This window comes from Salmo salar, chromosome ssa14 (assembly GCF_905237065.1).
Source record: "Salmo salar chromosome ssa14, Ssal_v3.1, whole genome shotgun sequence".
NCBI lineage: Eukaryota > Metazoa > Chordata > Actinopteri > Salmoniformes > Salmonidae > Salmo > Salmo salar.
The window spans coordinates 86,974,119-86,984,764 of record NC_059455.1 but is presented as its reverse complement, the minus strand read 5'-3'; the positions used below and the strand labels follow the sequence as shown (position 1 = coordinate 86,984,764).

Below are 10,646 nucleotides of genomic sequence, written 5' to 3'. Positions count from 1 at the left end.
GCAGGAATGTCCACCAGAAATGTTTCCTGGGAATATAATGTTAATTTTTATACCATAACCTGCCACCAACATCGTTGTAGAGAATTTGGCAGCACGTCGAACCGGCCTCACAATCGTAGACCATGTGTATGACGTCGTGTGGGTGAGCGGTTTGCTGATGTCAACATTGTGAACAGAGTGCCGCGTGGTGGCGGTGGGGTTATGATACGGGTAGGCATAAGCTATGGACAACAAACACAATTGAATTTTATAGATAGCAATTTGAATGCACAGAGATACCGTGACGAGATCCAGAGACCCATTGTCATGTCATTCATCCGGCGCCATCACCTCATGTTTCAGCATGATAATGCACGGCCCCATGTCGCAAAGATCTGTACACAATTCCTGGAAGCTGAAAATGTCCCAGTTCTTCCATGGCCTGCATACTCACCATACATGTCACCCATTGAACATGTTTGGGATGCTCTGGATTGACGTGTACAACAACGTGTTCCAGTTCCCGCCAATATCCAGCAACTTCGCATTGAAGAGGAGTGGGACAACATTCCGCAGGCCACAATCAACAGCTTGATCAACTCTATGTGAAGGAGATGTGTTGTGCTGCATGAGGCAAATGGTGGTCACACCAGATACTGACTGGTTTTCTGATCCATGCCCCTACCTTTTCTTTAAGGTATCTGTGACCAACAGATGCATATCTGCATTCCTACTGCCAGTACTACTACTGAAATCTATAGATTAGTGCCTAATTTGTTTATTTCAATTAACTGATATCCTTATCTGAACTGTAACTCAGTAAAATCTTAGAAATGAATGCATGTTGCATTTATATTTTTGTTCAGTAGTTTGTATTTAAGTCAGTAATCCTTTATTTGAGTCTATTTATAGCCATGATTTAGGAGGGAGAATGAAAAATGATTAAACAGCAAAATTGTTATAACAGATTCCCCTACAGTTCCTCATTAATGTATGGAGATCTTTCATTACATTGTTGTACATATTGCAGTACACCAAAATGAACCAGGCAGTATATTTCTAACAGCTTATAGGGTAAATTCCATTTATATAATCCTCTAAATGACAAGTAACCCTAACCCTAACATTGAGTTAGGGTTAGGGTTAGTTAGGGTTAGTTAGGTTCTACTCTGAGAAAACATATCAGGACATAAAAAAACTAAAACAAAAAGGAACATTCCATTTCCCTCTGCAGCCAGAAGACTCCGTCAGAGATGTTTGTCCAGGTTACACTCTGGGGGTCATGACCTTCTCAGAAACACTCTGAAGCCCTGGACTACAGGTTGTGAACCCATCTCATCCTGCAGAACGAGAGAGAGAGGAAGAGAGAGAGAAATTCACATAAGACACAGTATGGTGGAGCTCTACAGCTTAAAAAGAAGGGGTGTACAGGCCGTGTTAGCAATCGACAAAAAATTGAACAACTAAATGTGAATGTATCGTTTATATGAGTGTATGAATTAACAAGTGTGAGTCATTGTGTTACAAAACAAGTGGCTGTATATGGACCCTGCCTATCATGGTCATCCCATTTAGGGTCCAGCCACCTCTCCTCTTCCCCCCTCCTCCCCTCCTCCCCTTCCTCCCCCCTCCTCCCTGTCCTGCCAGTAATGTTGAGTGGGTGACCTTTTCTCTCAGCTAATCCACACCAAAAAGGCCTAATTACTGCTGCCGCTCCACAAGCCTCCTCAGGCCCAATAATCAATACAGCCGATCGGCCCAAGGATCACCACGTCACATGCCACTGTGTCGCGGTGTGTGTGTTTGTGTATGTGTGTGTGTGAGAGAGAGAGAGAGAGAGAGAGAGAGAGAGAGAGAGAGAGAGAGAGAGAGAGAGAGAGAGAGAGAGAGAGAGAGCGAGAGAGAGAGCGAGAGAGAGAGAGCGAGAGAGAGAGAGAGAGAGAGAGAGAGAGCATGTGTATATGTTTCAGAATATGTGTGTTACACTAGCACAAAAATGAGACAAAATGAGATGACAGAGAAAGAGAGAGATACAGAAAGGGAGAGAATGAAGGTAGACAAGAGAGCCCCCCCCACACACACACACACACACACACACACAAACACACCCTCCCTGTTGTGAATGTTGTGACACCAGTTGACCTTATTGAGCTGCTATTGTATAAAGAGGCTCTGATTAGAATATCTTCCCTTTAACCTTTACGGGACTGACGTGCCTTGGGAACAATCATTGGTTTATGCAATGAGATCAACATATTCTGTCGTTATTAAGCTGAACAGTGGTGGCATCTCACTGTAAGAACTTCCTGTATGTCTTCCAGAGAAGGTGCATTCTGGAACAGTAACTGTTCGTAGTAGTGGGTTGGTTTTTGCAGACTTTTTGTGGGGTTGATATGAAATGCCTTAAGCACTCCTACTTCACTAGATGTCCCCACTTCCCTGCTGTGTGTGTGTTTGTCTCGCCCTCTCTCTCTCTCTCTCTCTCTCTCTCTCTCTCTCTCTCTCTTTACCTACACCTGTGTCTGTAGCTGTAAGTGTGTCTTCACAGTTTCCCCAGGCAATCCAACCAGACAACAAGGTGGTGAAAATAAGGATATATCCCAAATGGCACCCTATTCCCTACTTAGGGCACGACTTTCGACCAGACCCCTATCAAACGTAGTGCACTATATAGCAATAGGGTGCCATTTGAGACTCAGCCCAAAACTTTGGCTGCTATGTACTAGAACAAGTTTCTAAACTGAGTGTCCCATCTGAATACCATCATAGTTAACCTATGATCTTAGTACATTATGACACGGTAAGACATGGTCAAGCTATAGACACAGAGCATTATGACACGGTAAGACATGGTCAAGCTATAGACACAGAGCATTATGACACGGTAAGACATGGTCAAGCTATAGACACAGAGCATTATGACACGGTAAGACATGGTCAAGCTATAGACACAGAGCATTATGACACGGTAAGACATGGTCAAGCTATAGACACAGAGCATTATGACACGGTAAGACATGGTCAAGCTATAGACACAGAGCATTATGACACGGTAAGACATGGTCAAGCTATAGACACAGAGCATTATGACACGGTAAGACATGGTCAAGCTATAGACACAGAGCATTATGACACAGTTATGACATAATCAGGAACGGTCAACCTAAATGCAAGTCCTGACACGATCAACCCCGGTCAAAACATTCTGACATGTGGTCAACATTGGTTAACCTATCGACACTTTGGCTTTATGACCTGGTCAGCAACGGTCAATGGCTGATCTATTGAAATGGAGCATTTTAAGACAGAGTCCACCACATTGACAAGTGATTATGACATCACTAACCATGGTAACCTGTGAACACTAGAATTATGACATGATCAGCAATGGTCAAGGGGTTTCTTTCAAAGAGATCATATGAAATGCCACTAGCAGCACCCCATCGTATGGGTGGTAAATTAATGGAGCTGATACATTCGATTCAATGCTATTCCAATTTGTGGACTGCAACCATTACAGAATCATTCACTCAATAACCCCCCCCCCCACCCCCCAGCAAAGCACAATTTCATGCGACTAATCATTTTGGCTAATTGTCATGATCTGTGACCAATTTAGAATAGGCTAGGAAGTTGTCGGTCTGGTTTGATAGGCCTACGTTGTTGTCAGTCTGGTTTGATAGGCCTACTGTTGTTGTCAGTCTGGTTTGATAGGCCTACGGTTGTCAGTCTGGTTTGATAGGCCTACTGTTGTCGGTCTGGTTTGATTGGCCTACGGTTGTCGGTCTGGTTTGATAGGCCTACGGTTGTCAGTCTGGTTTGATTGGCCTACGGTTGTCAGTCTGGTTTGATAGGCCTACGGTTGTCAGTCTGGTTTGATAGGCCTACGGTTGTCAGTCTGGTTTGATTGGCCTACGGTTGTCGGTCTGGTTTGATTGGGTCTACTGTTGTTGGTCTGGTTTGATAGGCCTACTGTTTTCATTAATAGGCCTTCTGTTGTCAGTCTGGTTTGATAGGCCTACTGTTGTCAGTCTGGTTTGATAGGCCTACTGTTGTTGTCGGTCTGGTTTGATAGATAAACTGTTGTCAGTCTGGTTCGATAGGACTACTGTTGTCGGTCTGGTTTGATAGGCCTACTGTCGTTGGTCTGGTTTGATAGGCCTACTGTCGTTGGTCTGGTTTGATAGGCCTACTGTTGTCGTTAGTCTGGTTTGATAGGCCTACTGTTGTCGTTTGTCTGGTTTGATAGGCCTACTGTTGTTGTCGGTCTGGTTTGATAGGACTCCTGTTGTCATTGGTCTGGTTTGATAGGCCTACTGTTGTCGTTGGTCTGGTTTGATAGGCCTACTGTTGTTGTCGGTCTGGTTTGATAGGCCTACTGTCGTCGGTCTGGTTTGATAGGCCTACTGTTGTCGTTTGTCTGGTTTGATAGGCCTACTGTTGTTGTCGGTCTGGTTTGATAGGCCTACTGTCGTCGGTCTGGTTTGATAGGCCTACTGTGTCGTTGGTCTGGTTTGATAGGCCTACTGTCGTCGGTCTGGTTTGATAGGCCTACTGTTGTCGTTGGTCTGGTTTGATAGGCCTCCTGTTGTCATTGGTCTGGTTTGATAGGCCTACTGTTGTCGTTGGTCTGGTTTGATAGGCCTACTGTTGTCGTTGGTCTGGTTTGATAGGCCTACTGTTACGTGAGAACGGACGGGCCCAGACTACTGGTTGTAAATTGCCCAACAAATGCTTATATAATTTATATTGTGACAGCATAGTATACTAGGGATACTGGATATTCCAAAACACAAAATCTGTGAAAATAAACAAAAATACAAACCCAACTGAATGTTAACTGGTCAGCTGGATGTAAGAGGTCAACACGCTTCCTTTGAGCCGAAAGTGAAGAAAATCGGTGCAAGATTGTAGGAAGAGATCCCCCCGTAGCTTAGAGGGTTTAAATCTTATTATGATATAGCTTTATAATTCTATAGTTGCTCTATCAATATGGAGCATCATGACATAGTCAACCATACTCACAAAGTATTATGACATCATTGACCATATTTAGCCTCCATACACTCTAGCTTTCTGGCCTGGTCAACACTGTCAACCTATCAGCAGTAAGATCCTCATGACACAGTCTAACACAAACCCCTTTCACACACCACCCATACACGTGTGTGTGTGTGTGTGTGTGTGTGTGTGTGTGTGTGTGTGTGTGTGTGTGTGTGTGTGTGTGTGTGTGTGTGTGTGTGTGTGTGTGTGTGTGTGTGTGTGTGTGTGTGTGTGTGTGTTGAGGTATGTATTCCGGTGTTTGTATAAGTGTTGTGTGAAGCAGGCACACAGTGTGTGAGTGTAGACCGAAGACATAAAATCCCAGAGTGCTACTACAGTCTGCTAGCCTGCTGAGTGAAACGCTGTGGTAATGTTTAGTTTGTGGAGGCTGGAGGGGGGTGAAGATTCCACGTAAGATAGAGGAGGAGAGGTCTCGGCCTCGTCACTCAGCCATATCCCAGTGACACCTGAACCTCCGCTGACCGGGTCGTGACTGGCTCCCAGAGCAGGAGTAAACCATGGCTGAGGGGACTGACCTTTAACCCTGAGACCACTCATCATCACCCCCATACGCCCCCTGCTCCCCTCTTCCCCTCGGCCTCTCTCTCTCATTCTCTCTCTCTCTTCACCAGCCACATTCACTCCCTTGGTTCACTCTTTAAACTGCGGTATTTCACACAGAACAGACAGGGCAGCAGAAGTAGAAATAGTGTCTGTATTCTGGATAGTAGAAGTCTGTATTCTGGATAGTAGAGGTCTGTATTCTGGATAGTAGAGGTCTGTATTCTGGATAGTAGAGGTCTGTACTCTGGATAGTAGAGGTCTGTACTCTGGATAGTAGAGGTCTGTATTCTGGATAGTAGAGGTCTGTATTCTGGATAGTAGAGGTCTGTATTCTGGATAGTAGAGGTCTGTATTCTGGATAGTAGAGGTCTGTATTCTGGATAGTAGAGGTCTATATTCTGGATAGTAGAGGTCTGTATTCTGGATAGTAGAGGTCTGTACTCTGGATAGTAGAGGTCTGTATTCTGGATAGTAGAGGTCTGTACTCTGGATGTAGAGGTCTGTACTCTGGATAGTAGAGGTCTGTATTCTGGATAGTAGAGGTCTGTATTCTGGATAGTAGAGGTCTGTACTCTGGATGTAGAGGTCTGTATTCTGGATAGTAGAGGTCTGTATTCTGGATAGTAGAAGTCTGTATTCTGGATAGTAGAGGTCTATATTCTGGATAGTAGAGGTCTGTATTCTGGATAGTAGAGGTCAGTATTCTGGATAGTAGAGGTCTGTATTCTGGATAGTAGAGGTCTGTATTCTGGATAGTAGAGGTCAGTATTCTGGATAGTAGAGGTCTGTATTCTGGATAGTAGAGGTCAGTATTCTGGATAGTAAAGGTCTGTACTCTGGATATTAGAGGTCTATATTCTGGATAGTAGAAGTCTATATTCTGGATAGTAGAGGTCTGTATTCTGGATAGTAGAGGTCTGTTCCATGGTGAATGAATAGATAAAGTACTGCAGAAAGGATACAGAAGACATTGTAGCCAGGACACACACACAATAAAAAAATCCAGACACATCCTTGCTAATGTGTGTTCGTCCCCTGAGAGCTAGGCTTAATCCCAGGTTTACACTGATAGGACAACAAGGCTAATCCTGCTAACAGGGTGTGTATCTACATCCAGAATGCCTGAATCCCAAACACAAACAGTATTGACCCACAGAGAGGAGGGAGGGGGGAGAGAAAGAGAGAAAGCGAAAGAGAGGAAGAAGTTGAAAAGACAGAGGTGAGAAGGAAACAGAACCAGGGACAGGGGGAGTGGTGTGTGAGAGAGAGAGAGAGAGAGAGAGAGATAGAGAGAGGGGAGGAGGGAGAGAGGGGGAGAGAGAGAGAGAGAGAGAGAGGGGGAGGGAGAGAGGGAGAGAGGGGGAGGGAGAGAGGGGGGGAGAGACAGAGAGAGAGATAGAGAGAGAGGGGAGAGAGAGAGAGAGAGAGAGAGGGGGAGGGAGAGAGGGGGGGAGAGACAGAGAGAGAGAGAGGGGAGGAGAGGGGAAGATAGAGAAAATGAGAGGGGTAAGGCCAGAGAGATAGACAGGCCATGCTGTCAGGTATGCAGATGGGTGTGTAATCACATCAATGCAGGAGTGGGCACAAGTAGTCCCCCAGGACCATGTGACCAGAGAGACAGCACACACATTGAGGCTTAAAGCTAACATGTCAACCAAAGGCCAACATCTTGACACCCTCTCATCCTGACCTCACCTGCACAGACTCAGAACGGTGCTCTTCAAATAAAGTACTTAGGTCTGCTTCCAGGAAAAGATTAAGCCTAGTCCTGGACTAAAACACATGCTCAATGGAGAATCCCAGAGAGCTGAGTGAAGGTGCTTTTAGACCAGGACTAGGTTTATCTATGTCAGGTAAACTGGCCCATATATCTAAGGGTTAGGGTTAATCTGGCTCTCAGTAACTGATTCTATAAACAGATGCTCCAGAATGACCTTGATGTGCAAAGTGCTGTATCTGTGCAAACAGTTAAAGGCAAATGAGAGAAATAGTTTAGACAGACAGGAACAGATGTACTGAAAATGTGCTTATTCCTGCCTCTCCCTTTTTAACACACAGAAGCCTAATAACACACTGACCTCTGAATGTCAAACTCACTGCCTCTGTCTTTCTCTGTAGCTTATTGTTTATGTAGACAACACAAAAGCGCACTCGCACGCAACACACACACACACACACACACACACACACACACACACACACACACACACACACACACACACACACACACACACACACACACACACACACACACACACACACACACAGCGCCTGTCACTAACTCCAGTGGCTAACTGCCACTTCAGTATCGGCCTGAATCTGGCTGCCTGTCGGAATATCGCGTGTGGTGGCGTTAACTTCCCAATCGGGATATCGGCTGCGGCGGGACTTAGCATTCACCTCAGGGGTGGGAGAGGCCGAGGAGCCAAATGCCAGTCTATAGATCGGAGAAGGGACTAAAGATCACATCATCGTCCGGCAGGACACAGGTGACACGGCGGACAACAGACGACCGGACTGGGGACCCGATGATCCCTGCCAGGACGAGATGGGAGGAGAGGGGGGGAGAGGGGAGGAGAGGGGGGTGAGGGGACTGATGGAGGGGTTATAGACAAGCGCTGTCATTAGGACACACACACGTTGTTACGTGCGCGTACACAGACACTCATAGACACTCACACGCACACACTGTCTGACAACGATGTTATAGACAAGTGCTGTCATTAGAATGGTCCCCGCAGGCCTTCGGACTGAGCCCTCAAGGCTCAAATGATAACGAGCGCTTCGGGGAGAGGAAAGAGGAAGGGATTGAGGGAGGAGGAGGAGGAGGAGGTTGAATGTCCAGTTGTCTGCAGGTGAGACGGTGGACCTGGAGAGGTCAACAGCCATCTGACACACACACACACACACACACACACACACACACACACACACACACACACACACACACACACACACACACACACACACACACACACACACACATACACACACACACACATTCACACACACACACACACACACACATACACACATACACACACACAACAACAAAAAATACACACATACACACATTCACACACACACACACACACACACATACACACACACACACACACACACACATGCACACACACACACACACACACACACACACACACACACACACACACACACACATACATACACATATAGGATGGTGTCCATATATTTTCTTGCATTTCTTATCAGGCTTCTAACAATACAGTGGTGAAGACACACGGCTGAAAGGACAGGGGCATACTGCATAGTTTCTCTCTGTCTGTCAGGCTCACACACACTGAACCACGCTGTAGGGCGTATTCAAAGGAGAGGATTCATTTTACACTAAACCCTACATCTGTCACACAAACGTTAACAAGCAGTGTTATTCCTGTGTATAAACTATTAGACTAATGCTATCTTTAACTTTACTGCTGCTACTGCACTGCTTGTGTATGAATCACAAATCACATGCCTACAGCTAAGAAATCTTGAACAATAACCTACACTTGTGCTTGTAGGCTACATGCCTACAGGTGTACAGGGAGGGATATGTAATGACAATACACAGTACTGTTGCAGCAAAAAATAAATAAGTATACCATCTTCAGCACTTTATGATTTTACAGGCTAAACTAACAGCAACATTCATGTGCATTCATGTCATCTATACTGATTAATGTTCTACTACTACTACTAAGTATAATAATACTAATAATGCTACTAATACTACTACTTCTACTAGGTATAATAATAATAATTCCACTAATACTACTACTACTACTAAGTACAATAATAATAATAATGCTACTAATACTACTACTACTACTGCTACTACTAATGCTACTACTACTACTACTACTACTACTGCTACTACTACTACTACTATTGCTACTACTACTACTACTACTACTGCTACTACTACTACTACTACTACTACTGCTACTACTACTACTACTACTACTGCTACTACTACTACTGCTAAAACTAATACTACTACTGCTATTGCTACTACTACTGCTACTAATTTCAATAATAATAAGAATGCTACTGTTGCTAATACTACTACTACTACTACTACTCTACTCTACTACTACTACTACTACTACTACTGCTACTGCTGCTACCGCTGCTACTACTACTACTACTACTACTACTACAACTACTGCTAATTTTAATAATAATAATAACAATGCTACAACTACTAATACTAATAATACTAATACTAAAGCTACTACTACTACTATTAATACTGCTACTACTATTACAAATATCAAATAATAATAATGTTACTACTACCACTACTAATACTACTACTACTACTACTACTACTACTATTACTAGTTATAATAATAATAACGCTACTACTACTACTAATACTACTATTACTACTACTACTACTATTACTAGTTATAAAAATAATAATGCTACTACTACTATTACAACTACTACTACTATTACTAGTTATAATAATAATAATGCTACTACTACTACCGCTACTACTACTACTACTACTATTACTAGTTATAATAATAATAATGCTACTACTACTACTACTACTACTACTACTATTACTAGTTATAATAATAATAGTGCTGCTACTACTACTACTACTGCTACTAATACTACTACTACTACTATTACTAGTTATAATAATAATGCTACTACTAATACTACCACTACTACTACTACTACTGCTACTATTACTACTACTACTAATAATAATAATATTGCTACTACTACTACTACTACTACTACTAATACAACTACTAATAATACTGATACTATAATTACTTATACTACTACTACTACTACTATTACTTATTCTACTACTATTACTGATACTACTACTGCTGCTACTACCACTACTACTATTACTACTAATTATAATAATAATAAAAATGCTACTTCTACTGTTGCTACTACTACTACTACTATTACTACTGCTACTGCTACTACTAATAATAGTACTATTGCTACTACTACCAGTACCACTACTACTACAACTACTAATACTACTACTAATATTACTACTACTA

At 43.3% G+C, this 10,646-nt stretch overlaps 1 long non-coding RNA gene across 2 annotated transcripts in view; it reads right to left on the bottom strand.

Annotated features, from left to right (window-relative positions):
- Positions 1-589: 589 nt before the first annotated feature.
- LOC106570517 (uncharacterized) overlaps positions 590-10,646 on the bottom strand; it is a 35,073-nt gene continuing 25,016 nt past the window's right edge. For both annotated transcript variants that reach the window (XR_001320689.2, XR_001320688.2), the window contains exon 3: positions 590-1,319. This is a non-coding gene — a long non-coding RNA (uncharacterized lncRNA). The remainder of the gene's footprint in view (positions 1,320-10,646) is intronic.